Consider the following 18806-nt stretch of genomic DNA (forward strand, 5'->3'; position numbering starts at 1 on the left):
AAGGTGCCACAAGTACTCCTTTTCTTTTTAGGATGAGAGCCGTTACAGCCACATCCAACAGTCTATTCTGGTAAATTCAGTTCATGTTATTAACTGAATTCACAGCTCATGGCAGAGTCAAGGTAAAATCCCAGCCTATATTCCAAGATTTCTGCCTCAGAAGGTATTTGGTGCCTGGGTGCACGGTCAAGCTGCAAGCACATTGCCAGCTGGTGATACACATCACCATAATTATATTTTCTACAAATAAAACTAAGATGTTACATGTTTTTCCAAAGCATGAGGAGCCTCCAACTACTCAGGACTCAGTACATAAAGGATAATCTAAAGAACCCACAGGTAGACAATAAATATTGTCAGTTTTCCATAAGAACAATGGATGCTCTATTGCAGGGAAGTCCTGTTAGTTATGACCCATTTTGAAGACTAATTATTTAATATTATCAGAGATAACATTAGAGCCTACATTTTGGATTAGTTGCATGGTATATTTAACAGACAACCACAGACTACTCTCCCCTGTGAGTCCCTCTGCTTTAGCAAGATGAGAAAACATTATCAGGATAACAGCATGAATAATGGAATGCAATATTAATATAACTTTCACTGGAAGCAAGTAACATTCTAGACTATAACACGCGTACATATTTCCATTTGCTAAATAAGGATATTCATTAGACAGAAATATTTATCTAGTGCAATTCATTAGTTTACTAGTTTCCCCCTTGTTGCATTCATTATACAAGGTTTCCCAAAATTGTTGTGTTTATTACTATTTGCTCATGATTTTCATGGCTGTCTTTTTTCTTTCCTCACTGATAAAAATACAGATTTATGCTCCCAGAAGTCAATGGGAGTTGCAGCTGTGTTACTAAACGTAGAATGTGTTGCACTATACTGTATTGTGTTTATTTTAGTGGAGTTTATTTTCCTCACAGATAGCTCCAGACCCTGATTTTCCACTGCATTTCTTCTTGTAGCAATTTACACCTATACATAGTGGGTATAAACTGCTTCCATTTTCATTTAGAAGCAGTTTACACTCACTTTACAAAGGGGTACACTGACATTATTCAACTTCCATTATAGGAAGAAGTGTTACAAGAGTGCTCTATCTCTCTAGATGTGTAAACAATTAGTTAACAAAAAATGTGCAAATAGATGGCATTCAAGAATATGTAGCATTGTTCCTGGGTTCTGTAGGCCCAAAAAAGTTTGTTGTTGTGGTGTACTGAAAATAGCTTCCTGTGCTGTTCTTTATAATAGGTGTTAGTATAAATGACTTCACAATGTTAAGGACAATGGCAAATAAGGATTGTTATCAATGCAAATGTTGTACAAAAGATTGATAGGGATATTAGATGGCCCATGTTGACATTTGAGCTTAATTATTTGCTTTTCACTGATTGTTGATGGGCCACAGAGAGTTGATCTAAATAAATTAAAGTAGTTCCATTTCCCATAAGTTTCATCTAACAAAGTTATCTTTCCCCAAGCAGAATATAGGCAATGGGATAGAAAAGTCATAGGTTTAAATGTACCATATAAAGAAATAAGCTTTAACAATAAACAAAATGCAAAGCTTGTTTGAACCCCATTATTCATATGGCTAAACAAAGTGTCCTCCAGTGTGATATCAAGGAACATAAAAGCAATCCAAAGAGAGAACAAAAGAAGAAGGAAAGGTAATTTGGAAACTACATTATTTCTTCAAGTTTTTTTTTTAATTAAGAAGTTCAAATTTTATTTGAGAAGGAATTTCATGCCCATGGATGGATATGAGGAAATAATTGTACTAGCTTAAGCCAGCATCTCAAATTTTGACTTTCAACCTACCTATTATTTCACTCCTGGCTTACTGCTAATCATGCTGAATTTTGCCAAAAGTTACCACAAATATGTGCCACAAGTTTGAGAATAAAGATGAGACCAAACTACTTTCCTTCAACTAACCAAGTTAGAAACAACTGCATAAAAGGCTTCTACATAAAAGCCTTTCAACAACAAGAATGACATTCCTAACATGGGCATCTCATCTACCTAACATCCCTTCCCCCCCCAAAAAAGAAATGAACACGTGAAAATGCAAAAACCGGGAACAAACAACTCAACCAATAAATAAAATAAATAAAACCCAGAAGAATATTGTTTTTACTTCAAAAAGGGAAGAATGTCTGGGAATGTTGAAAACTACTAAGGACTTCACTATTGCTGTTGATTTTATATAGAAGGCACTCAGATACGGTGATCTACCAATGGGAGATATAATAGATCTACAAACAAACAAAAGAAAGAATGTGACTAAGCATCAAAGCATTTAAGCATGTGTAATTTGATGCATGCAGTTATGTTGTAGACTTGTTGGTCCCAGGATGTTAGAGGGACAAGGTAGGTTAGACAATCTTTTAGTGAAGATAAACAAGCTTTCGAGAAGAAAGCTTATCTCTCATCAACAGAGGTTGGTCAACTAAATGATGTTACCTCACCCACCTTGTCCCTAACTTTAAACATGGGAGTTGTCTCATTAGGTCTGTCCCACACCACTAAAGTTTATGGGTGCAGGATAGGTCAATGGGACTACTCCTATGGTTAAGGTTGTCCACGTCTTTAAGTGCTTTGCTGGATTGAGGCTAAAATACGGGGAAACATCCCAATGTAAACAGTTTTTTATTGCTGAGCAAGTAACCTTTCTCCCACAAAGATTTAAAAACATCTTAGAGCCCGATATACTCAGTTGTTCCATCTGTCACATGGAAGGTCTTTAGGTGTGAATGGTAGGGCACTGCAACTGTAAAATTTCAAGTTTCATTTTGTTTGCAAACATTGTAGCATTTAATATTGATTGTTTACCAATTAATAATGCTCACTTTTTTACATAGTTCTATTCAAGTCAAAGGCTTTTCCTACCTCTTAAGAAAAAAAATGTCTTAACATGCCAGAAAAATACATTTTCTTCACAAAACACCAAATTGAACATTTTTATAAGTCCACATGGAAAAAAATGTTTTGTTTAATCAACAGAGCAATATTTCCTGTACTTCTCCTTCCACTTAGGACTCCAGAGATGAAATGATAATTTACTATCTTGCTACATCACCCACCTACTTGATGATAATGTTTACAATAAAGTACACTCTATAAAAGTTTAAATGAACTGCCAGAGAACAAGGACACTTCTGGTGCCTAGAGTGTATATATGTTTTATTAAAGAATTGCCCTCTGGTCACAACACTACTGGTACAAGTATGGCAGCATTTATATTATAAACCTTGTTTTTCCATTTCTTTTACAGCTTGTCTATTTCAAATTGCATTTAGTTGAAAGTGGGCATAGAAACAGACATTTTAGATGTAAATATGTTCTATCAGGAACATTTCTTAAAACGGCCAGGGTAGAAAGGTACAAAGGATTAAGTAGCAACCATTGCTGAATCAAGCTGCAGACTAACACTACTAATGGGGAGGAGGGTGAAATCGTGGCCGTTGAGGTCAGTGCCAAAACTCCCATTGACTTCAATGGGGCCAGGATTTCAGTAAAGAACTAGCAGGTGGGCCCCACAAAGATTAGGTTATGGGTAGCAAAGGGGTATCTGGGTGATTTAAAAAATTTTGAGTCCCTTTCCAACAACCCTTCCTTCCGAGCACACAATGCGCAGCATGATTTAACTACTCTATAGGTGAAAAATTTTCAGGATATGATGCAAGGAATGTAATACTGTGGTTGTTTCCTTCCCTCCTCAGTCCCTAAAAAAAGAGCACTTGACAGACAGCGCTAGAGAGAGTGGGGAGAAGACTGGGCTCTTGAACACAAAATGAGAACTTCTCTTTAGTGGGTGAAAAGCAGGATAGTCAGAGAAGCCTAATTTAAAGAGGGCAAAAAAGGTTTGTTGTGGTTTGGAGGAGCTCTATCCATAAATGGGGAGTTCCACCAAAGGAAGTTAAGGAGGTTCCAGGAAACATCATTTTAATGATTGCTGTTTTATTGCAATATTGCTCAGCTACACTTGCAAGGGTTTCTGTCCCTTTCTATTTTAGGGTTGCCAGACCTCCAGGTTTGCCCTGGAGTCTTTAGGCATTAAAAATTAATCTCCTGGAGACTGCTGTGAGAAACCTGGGGAAAAAAGTCATAGGGAATTCTCAAAATGAATATTGAATGGCAATTCAGATTTATCTCATCAGCTTCTTATTAGTTTCATACATTACTGGAGACTCTATACACCAGCCTGTGTTTGAAATGTCAAATCAACACATGCTTGCCATCTCTCAACCATCTTATTGGTATACAGATGCTGTGAGTTATGTCTCTACAGCAGAGGTGGCCAACCTGAGCCTGAGCAGGAGCCAGAATTTACCAATGTACATTGCCAAAGAGCCACAGTAATACGTCAGCAGCACCCCATCAGCTCTCCTCCCCACCCCTGCTCCCAGCATCTCCCACCCACCAGCAGTCCCGCCGGTCAGCGCCTCCCCTTCCCTCCCCACACATCCCAATAAGCTGTTTCGTGGCATGCAGGCGGCTTGGAAGGGGAGGACCGAGGGCACAGCAGGCTCACAGGAGGGTGTGGGAAGGTGTAGAGTGGAGGGCAGGGCCTGTGGCAGAGCCAGGGGTTGAGCAGTGAGCAGCCCCTGGCCCTTGGCAAGTTGGTGCCTTTAGCTCCAGCCCCGGAGTCGGTGCCTATACAAGGAGCCGCATATTAACTTCTGAAGAGCCGCATGTGGCTCCTGAGCCACAGGTTGGCTACCCCTGCTCTATAGTACAGTCAGTGCTGTCTCAGTGACCAAATGTAACTCTGGCTCATGAGCAATAACAGCATTTTGCACTTTCAAAAGGAACAGATCAGTTTTTCAAAATGGATGATTTCAGTGGAGACTCTTCAGTATCAGCTCTGAAGGCATTGTGAAAAGGAAAAAGTATGATTGTACACCAGTGTGTAAGGACTCAGAATATAAAGACTGGCTTCACATAATAGATGAATTGACATAACGTGTTTTGTGTCAAGCATTTTCCATTTAATATGAAGGGAGATGAGCCATTGCCATTCGTGCTGAATGTACAAAACACAAAGATGCTGTGAAAAATCAGAAGTCAATCTCCCTCTCCCCCCCACCCCAAAAGAAAGGAAACCTCAGGAAAATCTAGTGACAACTGAAAAAATAGACAAAAAAACTTTATTTTTGTTTATAGACAAGTTTGTGTGTGTGTGTGTGTGTATATAAATCTCCCCACTGTATTTTCCACCAAATGCATCCAATGAAGTGAGCTGTAGCTCATGAAAGCTTATGCTCAAATAAATTTGTTAGTCTCTAAGGTGCCACAAGTACTCCTTTTCTTTTTGTGAATACAGACTAACACGGCTGCTACTCTGAAACCTGAAAAAATAGAAGTTTTCCTAAACTGAGATTCATCATTTATGTTATTCTAGTTAAAACTGCAACAAGTTGCTTCCACAGTTTTGACTGGATTCAGAAATTAAAAGGAGGACATACAAAAGCATCTAGTATTAGTGAAAATATTTTGGCACCAAAACCACAGCAACTTTAGTTAATGATCTTGAATTAGCGCTGATTGGAATGGACTTCTCAAATAAAGTTTTTCCCTGTAACTGTTCTTTATTTTTTAAAAAAAAACAGAAGAGATTATTTTATTTGTACCATGACAATGACAGGACTTGCTCCGCTCATTTCAGACATTAAATAAACCAGCCTTTGTATGAACTGTGTGTCAGTCTATTTAGCTGATAACACCTGTTAATTCTGGGAAACAGGTCAGTTCACCACGAGCTGAAACAACTGAATGATTCAGGATGGCTGCAAATACCGTCTAATTCACAACTACCGTTAGAAACAGCATGAAAGCTTTGAGGCTGAATGTCTTATTCTGAATCATAGTGAAGTCTCTTCCTCCACTAAGACAGAATCTCTCAGTTTATTTTTTAATTTTGCAGAAAGTGAGTATAAGGAACTTCTGTATCATGTGCCAACATGGCTATCCCTTTTGCCTGTGATAGAATGAGTCCTACAGTGGTGGCTTGCACTAAAGGCATATTTTATTTCAGAGGGGAAAGAAAAATATATCCAGTTATATGGGAAGAATTCAGTGAAGATGATAAGGAGTCTCTTCCTCTTTGTTGCATTTATTTCCTTTATCAAGCACTCAAAATTTTAGCTCCCCCCACCCACCGATCAAGCACTCAAACTGTAAAATTCAACTATGCCAAATGTACAGAACTAGACTGTCATAGAAGCTCTTTATTCTAAATTACATAAAATGAAAAGGGACAAGTTCTGTGGGTGATCAGCTCAGGATATTTTGTACAATGTCTCTCAGTGGGATAGGAGAAAAATTGGGGAAGAAACAGATCCATGATTGAGCAAATAAAAGTATGGGAACTACCCTCTCCTAGCCTTCTCCCGCAGCAGCTTTTCGGTGAATATTATGCAGTAAGAGGATGCTATATAGGCATAGGTTAGGTAGGCAGCTGCCTGGGGAGGCACAGCTGTCCATGGTGGCAGATTCATGGCAAGTTGGGGTACGATCTACCCTACATTATCTTGTCCCGGAACAGATTGTCAGTGTGCACCCTGACATGCATTAACTAATTAATGTGCTTTGATCATTAACACAGGTACAGAGATCTCAGCACAGACCATGTGGCCGGAGGGCCTGGCCAAGCAGGAGTGCACAGCCCAGCCCCTGATGGGTTCTCACTGAACAAGACTAAGGATGAGGGGCCTGAACAGTGACTAAGTGGCCTGCATGTTCCCATCTTCCCCCTGCCATAGACCTCCTGCTGCTCTGTGCTGCTGGGGCCTATTCCCCCCCCCCCCCCCCAGCTGCCACAGGCCCCCATTTCCCCTGTATCCTAACCCACTGCCCTAGTCTTTCTGCCCCCATTGCCTTCCTGTGTCCTCTAGATCATTTGCTCTCAGGGTCCTGCCCCACTGTACTATCATCCCCCTTCTCTACTATCCTGCCCCATCTCCCCACTCTACCTCTACCTGCATCATGATCTGCTCCCTGTTTTCCTAGCCTGCCCACCCATATCCTCTGGCCCCTAGGTCCTAGTCTCCCCAGGGTCCCTGACACCCATTCCCCACCCTGTGCGCAGACTCCAGTCCCCCATGTATTGCTTGCCTTCCCCCAGCTTCAAGTCAGGCACCCCGCTCCTCTGCCTTGCTCCTAATGCACTCTAGGGTGCCCTTTGGATTGATGCTTAGCATTACGGTCAAAGTCCAAATGTGTGTCTGTGGTGGGGGGAAGGGGTATAGATGAATCACACAGTGCTTTTGGAGGTAAATCCCTAATGCAGGGCTGCTGTCTTCTGGGATGGCACATCCAGTGGGGGTCCTTCCAGAGAAGCCTGTTGATGGAGGAGCACACTGCTCTATTTGCCACTCTGTCACCCCAAAAAGGCAATGGACTTTGGCAGGTCAGGAAACTGCAGGGGGTCACTTCTGTCTCCATAGGGTGTCCTTTTTGTTTTGTGTGAGTTTGAAAGGAGTCACTTTGGTCCCATACACCTTTATACTCAGACCAGGACTGCAATTAGGGTTAGCACCACAGTTCAATCCAGGTTGTGTGGGCCAGATTTTCTGTCGGACCCTTAGTTTCAAATAAGACGAGTTTGCTATGAAAAGGTAACAGACATTTGCAAGGAGAAAACATTGAAGGAAAAACAGACTGAAACTCAGATACAGTCATGCATCCTCATGCACCTTATCTGATATATTCCCCACTTTGTCCACTAAAAAAACACCACACACACACTATACATAAGTGTTATTATATCCCATACCATGCTAAATTTGTCTTCTTATACTTGCAATACAGTGCTAGTTTGCTGGTCACAATAGAGAGGCATGAAAAATTTGTGTGGAATCAGCAAGCCAATAGGTATAACTGAAGGTGGCACCATTAGTAACCCCTTCTCTGCACCCTCACCCCCTGCAAAACCTAGCTTTACCACTGAAGCAGATAAGGCATTGTCAAGCTGCATCATACACCTTGAGAAATGTTTTCAAACAAATGTCAGTCCCCTCACTGGACAAGGGCTTGATATTGAGAAGTTGGTTGAAGATCTTCACCTTGAGATTGATTTTGACAAGCTTATATAGGATGGCTCCTGCATTTTACAGCAAAGAAGAATAATTTCAAAGGAGCAAAAATTTTAGTCAAAGATGGATGGAAGTTTTCAAACACACTCTAGTGAAAACAGGCATTTTCAAACTCACATCTTTCACACTTGGAATTCCAATATCAAATTATACTGTGAAAGGGTTTTCAGCTTAATGACTCAGCTTCAGAGCAAAAGAAAGAAAAAAAATTAAGTGAAAGCAGAGTTACTAGTGCAGCTGGTACTCATGTCTTGCGCTGACTCTTATGAATGTCAAAAAGTCTGCTGACTTGCTGAAAGCAGCAAGCAGCCAACTTATCTACTGGTTTAAGAAAGAAACTGGAGCAAAGGCAACTACAGGAAAACCAACTTCCATAAAATAAAAACAATTCCATTTACTTTAAGTCCAAATAATGCATTTTTGCTGTATCAGTCTTTTGGCATTGGTATTCTATTGTCTTTTGGGTTTTTTTTAAAACAGAATACACACATAAAAGTAGCTTGAACCCTATCACCCTTGTAATAATGTGAACCTTATTTTTAATATGGGTGATTTTTCAATATTGCTTATTTTGTAACGTATTTGAACTTTGCTTGCACATGAAAGAGATACACATTACTCCTTGTTTTCCACTGGAGGTAAACTGCAGACAAACCGCTTGCTCCACAGTAAATGGATTTTTGAAATAGCTCAGTCCTTAAAGCTATTGTGTCATGTGATGAAACCTCCCAGAATGCATACAACCTGTGTATATGCCCACCAACTGTTTCTTCCATCTAGGGTGCAACCAATGTAGGGGTTCTAAGATCATTCCTTTTATGGGCAATTTGGGAGGTAGTCACTTGTTTTACACAGACTCTAACAATGGAAGAATAATGGATGAGGAACAAAAAACCTTATTGTAAGATACTGACAAATGACTGTCCACTTAAAGCACAATATGCACCCAAAGCAATCAAACAACTGGGGCTTGTATTAGTAGGAAACCAAAAATCACTGTCCTCAGAGCAGACAGGCAGTTGATCACTTAGAGAACAAGAACGTCGCTCAATTAGAAGATCGTGAAATGTACCTGCTCCTGCTATTAAAGGTTTTCATGAGTGTGGAACAAACTGAAAAACCAGGCTGTTGTAATGGTTCTTATACAATCCCCTACCCAAGATTCTGGTGCAGAAGCATAGCTGGGAGGGTGGGGGAGGGAAATAGATGTGGCCAGGGCATTATTATGGCACAGCAATACCCAGTTGAAAGCCCCTGGAAACAGTTGGCAGTCAGCAAAATTTAGAGCCACCTTTACACTACTCTAATATAAAACTAGCACATCCCAGTGCTGAGCTGTGGCAAATTCTCTTCAGGTACAGCTCAAGATTGGGCCCTATCCATTCAACAAAGGGGTCCAGTTTGACACAATGAATATCTGCCATGTGTACCCCATAGCAAATCAGTACAGCTGTTTGGATTTGGGTTTCATGTTGGTGTGAGAGGCATTTGTCATGAATTATTTAAAATTTCGGCATACCCCATGGCTTCACCCTGCAATATCACTGAATTAAAACATATAGATGATTATGTATGTTTTTATTTTGTTCAAGTACATGTGGTATGGTACTGTACATATCTGAAATTCCTTTGTTAAGTTGGAAATCACACTGATAATTTCTCCATGAATCCAGATGTTAAAGTGGAGTGTGTAGTAATATTGACAATTTTAATGTCTTGGCTTTCTTAATTTCATTGTAGTTTTTAGCCTGCTAAATCAAATAGAGGTCACATATTCAGAGCTACTGATTTTGCGGTGAAGTAAGCATCTCTTCAGATGGTATTGACTGTGGAGAGCCTAGCAGACTAATACAGTATGTTTCATTGTTGTTCAAATTCTTATTGGCATGCTGTATTTTTTCCCCTGTCTTTCATAGTAGAGATTGATTGTCACAGAAAAGCAACTGCAAGAATCTCCAAGTAAAGGTAAAGCTGTCAAAATAATCTAATCAATTTCAATAGATCAAAAACACCTTTCCAAAAATGACTGATGAGTTTTACAAGCTAACATTAAACATTCCCACTTAGCAATAACTCAGTGAAGCAGAATTCTTTATAGTTCATTCTGTATTTGGTAGAGTATTTGTTTATTTAACCCACCAGAAAGTTATAATAGAACAGTCAAATAATTACTTCACATAATGCTCTGCCTGATTAAATGTTTAGATGTTCTTGGCAAATAACAGGTGCAAATCCTGGTATTACCCTCCTCCACAACCCACCCATTATCTGTGGTGTGGTTGGCCTGGTAGGATGGGGAAAACAGTATAGTTATGATACATGGGGTCAGGACAGCACATAGGGCTGTCTGTACCCTTTATATACACCATACAGTCATGTTTTGTGGGTCTCAGTCTGCCACAGTGTGGAAAAGGGTGAGGGACAGCAGAGATACTTATTGTAAGTAGTATTATGTTCAATTAACTAACTCTAACACGGAGCATCTCCATGTGCATCTCTTTGTATCAGCTTGGGGACGTTCAGTCAGCGAGGCCATTCACCCATCTGGCCTTCTACATTACCGGCTTTTGCCAGGGTTCCACTAGAGAAGGGTAGCTTTAAATTCTGAAGAGGGTCTACGTAAGCCCAGACATTGGAGACTTCCCAGGACATACATGTACTTAAGTGTATCTTCCACATGTTGCCCCATCTGCACATCAATCAGGCCTAACTATTTTCTGGGCTGCGCTGGCAAGCCCTGGGACCTAAAGCAGAGTTTCTGGATGGCGGTTCCTGTGTTGATAGCAGAGAGTTAGCAGATATTGCAATCACAATACCTTTGAGTGGAGAAGCCCTCTTAATGCTTGTTAAGATGCAGGCTAGCCTGTTAAAAGCTGTTCACTTACCATGTTGTAGCTGTCTCTGCTTCCAATGTACTAACCTGCATCTTTATAAGCACTGAGTCATTTTAACCTAACTCAATTGAGCTAACGGGGCTGTTCAGTGGGACTACTCAACTGAGCAAACGTTTGCAGGATCGCACCCATTGCCTGTTAATATACTGCACGCTTGTCCGTAATACAAGTATTCAGTTAGCAATATAGGCATCAGTGCAGTTGAGACCATTAAAACTTCCATACTTCTTTATTTGATATAATATCAATCCTCAAAAGGAACAGGGTTTGCTCTTTAATCTTTCAATGGCCAAGACATGGTTCAACTTCTGCCAGGATTTCTGTGGGGTGCTGGAACAATTTTTATAGTGGGGGTGCTGAGAGCAATTGAACCAAACTGTAAACCTTTTACATAATGTAAATCACTTCAAGCCTGTGGGTGCAGCAGCACTCCCAGCACCCCTAGTTCCAGCAACTATGTCTGCGTTACAAATAGAAAAATTGTAAAAAATTCATAAAGCAGAGAAACCAGAAAATGGGTCAGTGTCAGTGATGTATTAATTTTTCAACACAAGAATGTAATTCTCTTCCACATCCTTTCCAGTAACCCTTTGAAGTAAATAGCAGTAAAACTAGAATGAGTTTGCATTTGAAATCTGCATATTACAATTTTTAATGTTGCTGCATTTGAGTACAAAGAAAATTAATGAGTCTTTTAGAACTACACAATTTTATGTTTTGCTTTGAACGTGCAGTTACATGGAGAAACAAAGTTTGTGCTAATCTAGTATAAACAAAAAAGACAGTGTAAGCAGCAGTGTCTCAACAGTTCAAAGGAATACCATGGGGATTCTGCATCAAAACACAAAATCCCCATCCTTCATTACCATTGTCTTGAGACAGGCATTTGAGGGTGGGGGGTGACTATGAGGAAGGGATTAGCTTGCTTTTTTTTTTTAAATTAATGTGTAGTTTTGAAACTCTGCAAACCAGGATCAGACAAGTGTAGGGAAAACAACATCTTATCGGCAGCATGACCTTCAAAATGTCATCTACACTATAACAGTTCAAAGAATTTCCAGATTCATAAACTGCAGTGTGCTGCCTTTGACAACTTTAACCTTCTTCCAAAAGTGCTTTAGAAAAACATTTGATAATCTAGTCTCTCACTTTCAATAAAATACAAAAGAAGGGCTCACTCTACAGATCCATTTTAAATAATCCAAAATTGTAGTCTAACTATACTATTGCTCTAACACTGGGATGTTTATGTTTCAACTAAAGGATCAAAGGAAATGTAAGTACATAAGAAAAAAGAGATGGTTAGGTAGTGTACAGGACTGTAGGGGAAATGAGTGATGTGCTATATTATGTATTATATATCTTGCAGTACAAAGAACCCCAGATGAAGATTTAGGTGGAAATTTTTCCTCACCATAATTTCTTCCCCAATAACATCCCCAGCCACCACAATCTGTGCAACACCACACCATGCAGAGAACAGGCAGATATGACCCATAGATAAACCCACTCACTCACTTTACAAATCAATCTCACAGAAATTAAAATAGATATATTTATTTGTATTTATTTATTTATATTTATTCCCTCTCCCCCCGCTTACAGGTGGGAAGCAACAGGATAAATGCAAAAAGTAATAACTTGATTACAATTATTACCTGTAATCTAGCTCTGTCAAGCCTCGATTCTCCTCTCACTTACACTGGTGTAAAAAAGGAATAATACCAGTGAATTCCATGAATTTACACTAATGTATAAATAGTATGAGATCATAACCAGGGCCCATATTTTTATCCAATCACTCAGCTTTTGAGAATCCCTACTTGTCCATTCACACACAGAGTGGGTGACACTTTTGTATGGGCAAACAAAATACTATTTATTCATTAATAGTCACAGTAGTACAGGAATTGTGACTAAATTTTGGGTCTCAGCCAGAAAATGTTCAAGATATTTTCTCTACATACAAACATTACAACAGAGATACTTATAGGCTTCCTTTACAAACAAAATATGTTAACTGTCATTAATAAATAGTATTGCAGGACAAGTTTATCTCAGTACATTACTGTTGGGCTGAAGTTCATCTTCAGCTCCCAGGAATTTTTTTTTAAACTTTCTGCTAAATGTAACCCAAACCAAGTCTATATGTCATAACCTAATATAAGAAACCTATCCTGAAGGACGAGCCATCACTCTCACAGATCTTGGGAGACAGACCAGTCCTTGCTTACAGACAGCCCCCCAATCTGAAGCAAATACTCACCAGCAACCACACACCACACAATAAAACCACTAACCCAGGAACCTATCCTTGCAACAAAGCCCGTTGCCAACTCTGTCCACATATCTATTCAGGGGATACCATCATAGGGCCTAATCACATCAGCCACACTATCAGAGGCTCGTTCACCTGCGCATCTACCAATGTGATATATGCCATCATGTGCCAGCAATGCCCCTCTGCCATGTACATTGGCCAAACTGGACAGTCTCTACGTAAAAGAATGAATGGACACAAATCAGACGTCAAGAATTATAACATTCAAAAACCAGTTGGAGAACACTTCAATCTCTCTGGTCACTCGATCACAGACCTAAGAGTGGCTATACTTCAACAAAAAAGCTTCAAAAACAGACTCCAACGAGAGACTGCTGAATTGGAATTAATTTGCAAACTGGATCCAATTAACTTAGGCTTGAATAGAGACTGGGAATGGATGAGTCATTACACAAAGTAAAACTATTTCCCCATGGTATTTCTCCCTCCCACCCCACCCCCCGCTGTTCCTCTGATATTCTTGTTAACTGCTGGAATTAGCCTACCTTGCTTGTCACCATGAAAGGTTTTCCTCCTTTCCCCCCACTGCTGCTGGTGATGGCTTATCTTAAGTGATCACTCTCCTTACAGTGTGTATGATAAACCCATTGTTTCATGTTCTCTGTGTGTGTGTATATAAATCTCTCCTCTGTTTTTTCCACCAAATGCATCCGATGAAGTGAGCTGTAGCTCACGAAAGCTTATGCTCTAATAAATTTGTTAGTCTCTAAGGTGCCACAAGTACTCCTTTTCTTTTTAATATAAGAGAGGAAGCCATCTGTAGGTTTGATAGTGTAGTTCAGACTTCATTTCCATTTCTGCTTCCCTACTGAGACTTGGCCAGGGTGCCAACTCATACCAGTTGTAGCAATGCTTGGTTTTGCTATGAGGAAAGTTGCCAATTGGTATGGCGAATGAACAGCCAACAGGATTCACAGTCATCAATTATCACTTCATAATGACTTTTGCTCACTGTTATCCCACAAACTATCTACAGATGAAAGGCTCTGTAGGTGATTGACAATCCCCTAGCCTTCCTCTTATTTTTTTCCACTGATGTCATCTGTTTAGTCTAAGAGATGGAACGAAGCTGTGTGTTCCAATAACAGCGTATCATGGTCCAAAGGTTGTTACTGCACCATTGATATGGTTAACAAATAATCCAATTTGAACATTGAAAAACCTTGACCTGGTTCTGGTTTCAAATACATCATTGTAAATCTACCAGAGTCAATGAAATTACATCATGTAAAAGAGAAATCAGAATCCAGATCCCTCATTTTCGTAAATTGCAAGAATAAATCTAAGTAAGACTGCAGTGAAGAACTATTTGCCAGAGTTGTGAACACAGGAGAAAAGCTCTTTAAAAGCTCGTCAGTTTTCAGCCATTTGTTCACAGAAAGGACAGCTGGTGCTCAAGTTTAAATATTAAGTATGGAAGCTTGCCAATCTGCCCTTATTGCAAAATAGGCTATACACAGTAGATATTACAAAATAATAAATTCTTCAATTTTAATGTTCGCTGCAGATTTAATTATCAAACATGAAAGAATAACTTTTTCCCCTCCTAGGGGGAGCCATGCAAAATTCTCTCAGGCTTTACAACAAGAATCCTAGTCTGGACCTTCCATTGGCAAGGGGTAAATGTCTCCTTACCTCCTAAACCAGGGGTGGGCAAACTATGGCCCGTGAGCCGGATCCAGCCCCTCAGGGCTTTGGATCTGGCCCACGGCATTGCCATCCCCGTGGCACTGCGGGCCCCGTGCTGCTCCCAGAAGCGGCTGACACCACGTCCCTGCGGCCCCTGGGGGAGGGAGGGCAGAGGCTCTGCGCACTGCCCTTGCTGTGGGTACCTCCCCCGAAGCTCCCATTGGCCAGGAACGGGGAACCGTGGCCAATGGGAGCTTTGTGGGAGGTATCCACAGGCCAGGGCAGCGCACAGAACCCTCTGCTCCCCCCTTGGTGCCGCCTGCTTCCCGGAGCGGCGCAGGGTCAGAGCCAGGGCAGGCAGGGAGCCTGCCCTGGCCCGGGTGCATGTCACTGTCACCCCAGAACTGCTCCAGGTAAGCGGTGCCAGGCCGGAGCCCAAACCCCTCCTGCCCCTCAACTCCCTGCCCTGAGCCCCCTGCCTGCCCCCGACACCCCACCGCACCCTGCACCCCAACCCCCTGCCTTGAGCCCCCTGCTGTACCCCACACCTCTTCTGCACCCCAAACCCCTTCCCTGAACCCCCTCGTACAACCCACACCCCTCCTCTGCCCCATCCCCTTGCCCTGAGTCCCTTTCTGCACACCACACCCCCCCACACCCTCTCCCACACCCCAACCCCTTGCCCCAGCCCTACATTCATGGCCCCACATGTAATTTCCCTACCCAGATGTGGCTCTCGGGCCAAAAAGTTTGCCCACCCCATCCTAAACCATACTCACAATGCAGTTTAAACTGAGATTAAGTTCAGAGTCTCCTTTATTAGGCAAAATTTTCCCACTTGGTAGACTGAGAGTATTTAATTTCTTACTTATGAGTTGCTCATGTATCCTTGCAGAACAGCCTTCCTTTCTATTTATATTTTACTGGGTGAAGTTGCTTGTGTGCTGAAGATGTGACCCAATACCCACTGAAAGAAATGAAAAGACTCCAATTGATTTCAGTGGGCTTTAGATCAGACCTCAAGGACCTGATTTTCTAGTGCCTTTACTTCATGTAGTCATTTATACCTGTACAAAGGGAACATAAAATGCTACCTGTAAAAGAGTCCCCTGAGGTTTCTCACCTAGATGAGGGAACCTGACCACATAAGTTACTGGCACTGGGTGTCTCCAGCACAGGCCCCAGCTCCTTACAACTTGCAAAGACCCCTTGTAGGCCTTTTTAGGACTTTCTGGCTTACCCTGGGAGTTCACAGCTATCTCAGGGTGAAGGTCTCCTGGCTGGAAATTCCCTCTGTGCCTCTAGGAGTCCTTGCAGCAGTCTCCTGCTTCACACACTCCTTCCCTAACTAACTGCGGTTTCCTCCCTTTTAAAGGCATCCTTCCTACAATATATGACTGACACGTCAGGAGGGGTGGGGCTAGCCCTACTCCCAAAGCCTGCGTGGCACCTTCTTCATCAGTGTGGGGTCTACTCCCCCCATCACACTACCATTCTGAGCTGAACATATTTTACATCCATTCTGAATTAAGTGTAAAATGACTCCATAAGATACGAGTCTGAAGAGAGTGAGGCCTTGCATTTAGGGGCTAACAGAAATAGCCTATGGCTTGATACTATTAAAAAAAATCTTTTTCCAGGCTGTTGCTGTTTCTGTTACTGCACATGATTCTTTTTTTTTTTAAGCTCTGTAATCTTTCAAAATCTCTCACCTGTGTGGACAATTGGTTACTCAAGGTCACCCATATAGACAGACCATATAACATACAAGTCTGAAGGGGAGATACAAAAAGCTGAATCACAACCCTCAGTCCTCAGTGTTAACTAGTGGGTCTCACAGTATGGTTGGGAGACTCAATGTTGCATGCATATATTATAATATTTTAGACTAAGAAAATCTTGCTTCAGTGCCATAAGAACATCTTCTTCAGGTAAGTTTTCTTTTTAATTACTTTATAAAAAAAATCTATCCATAAACTGCAAAGTTCATTGTTAAATCACTGGAAAACAGAACATACCATTTTCCTATTATTCTATCAAATCTCATTTAATATGGATGATTTTGTTTTGTGGAAAAATCCATGTCTATTTTTTCTAAATCCATAAATCAATTGGTAGTTTAGATTCTGATGACCATATTAATGGTGGAAGAGTGGAGGAAATGAGGTTTTGGTGGGGTTTTTTTACATTTTGATTGCACATTCTCATCTGAAACAAAACGAATATCGGTCTCCGAGGAAGAAAAAGAAAATCTGGAATCAGCCAAGGCTGCCCTGTTTTCCCAAATGCTTAGGCACTAAGAAAAGGAACTAAATACATCACAGTATTACCATTAAATGTATTATGCAGCACCTTTGATAGACAGGATTTGTAATTCTCTCTCTTTTAAAAAAACCCTCATATAGTTCTATTTCTATGATTATGTGGTGGTTATGCTGAAAATAAGTAACCCTTTATTGTTACAAATACACAATCATATGGGATTGTATGAAATGAATATCTTTGCAGAACTCATTTTAGAGGCACATTAGCTTTAGGGCTGTGCTGATACTTCCAACATCAACCTTATTTTCAGAGGTTTATAATTTGGCCATAAATACTCAATCCAGATTGAAATTCAGTGTCAGATAAAATGCGCTTTTTATTAATCTTTGTATTGCAGGTTTCTCTTGATTCGTTCCTTTAGGATACTGAATATTTTAGAAAACTATCTTTAGATGATGATTAAAAAGTGAAATAAACCAATGCAAGCCAGAAGGATTCAGTCAAGACTGACACACTGTACTCTATTTGTATTGCCTTTTCTTTCAAACGGATGACTGAACTTTTCATACCAAACCATAATTTTGTGGGATTTATCTCCAACGGTTCATGATACCATGCCTCAGAAAATCCACATAACCTTTTTCTACAAATATTTATCAGATATACCAGCACAAAGACTCCTTTTACAGAAGATTTATCTATACTGTATTAACAGATATAACAAAAAACTATGAAAGGCTAGCGTGGTAATCATGGAAGCTTGAAAAATGGGGTGAAACCTCAGCTTTTGTTGCTTCCAGTCTTAGTCATGGCAGCACTTATATAAAATAAAGTAATCTTTGCTGCTTACACACAGAGATCTCCCAGTGCTTCTCAAAGCATTACTCTTCTCGTCTTAGAAGTGGAGAAACTGAGGAACAGAGGGTGACACCACTTGTCCAAGTTTACACAACAAAATCAATGACAGAGAAGGGACTAGAATGGAGTCTCCAGACTCCCAATCTACTGCCATCTCCACTGGACTATGCTGTCTCTTCATATGTGATTAGATTGTGGGATTTAATAACAGCCTTGGATAAGGAACAGCACATAGCTGTGCCATACCAGGATGAGCTCTGGGAACCATTGTTCTTCAGGAAAGCACTGTGCCTCCCAAATCTCCCTATTATGCTGGGAAGGAGAAGTATTATGTTTCACCTTTTTAGAGGTACATACGCTGCCCCTGTCTCACACCCAGCTATGGCTCCAGTTCTACCCACTCACTGTCCATTCCCCCACCCCCAGCTTAGGGATATGGGGAGCAGCATTGGGCACACAGCTTTTGTTCTCATACTCACACCCACAGCAAAGATTCATGCTGTCTTGTCAAAGTCACAAAGTGAAGCAGTGCTTGATCCCCTATGTGACTATGTCATGGCTAAGCACAATATAGCATACAATGAACCTTCCTCCCACTCTTAAACATTTGCCTCAACTTAAAGCAAACCCTCAAATACATTTTTCCTGACATTTGGTTTCTTTTTCCCATCATGGTTTGTTTTTCTGTGTCTCTGTCCTTCTGTA

Source organism: Dermochelys coriacea, chromosome 5 (assembly GCF_009764565.3).
Source record: "Dermochelys coriacea isolate rDerCor1 chromosome 5, rDerCor1.pri.v4, whole genome shotgun sequence".
NCBI lineage: Eukaryota > Metazoa > Chordata > Testudines > Dermochelyidae > Dermochelys > Dermochelys coriacea.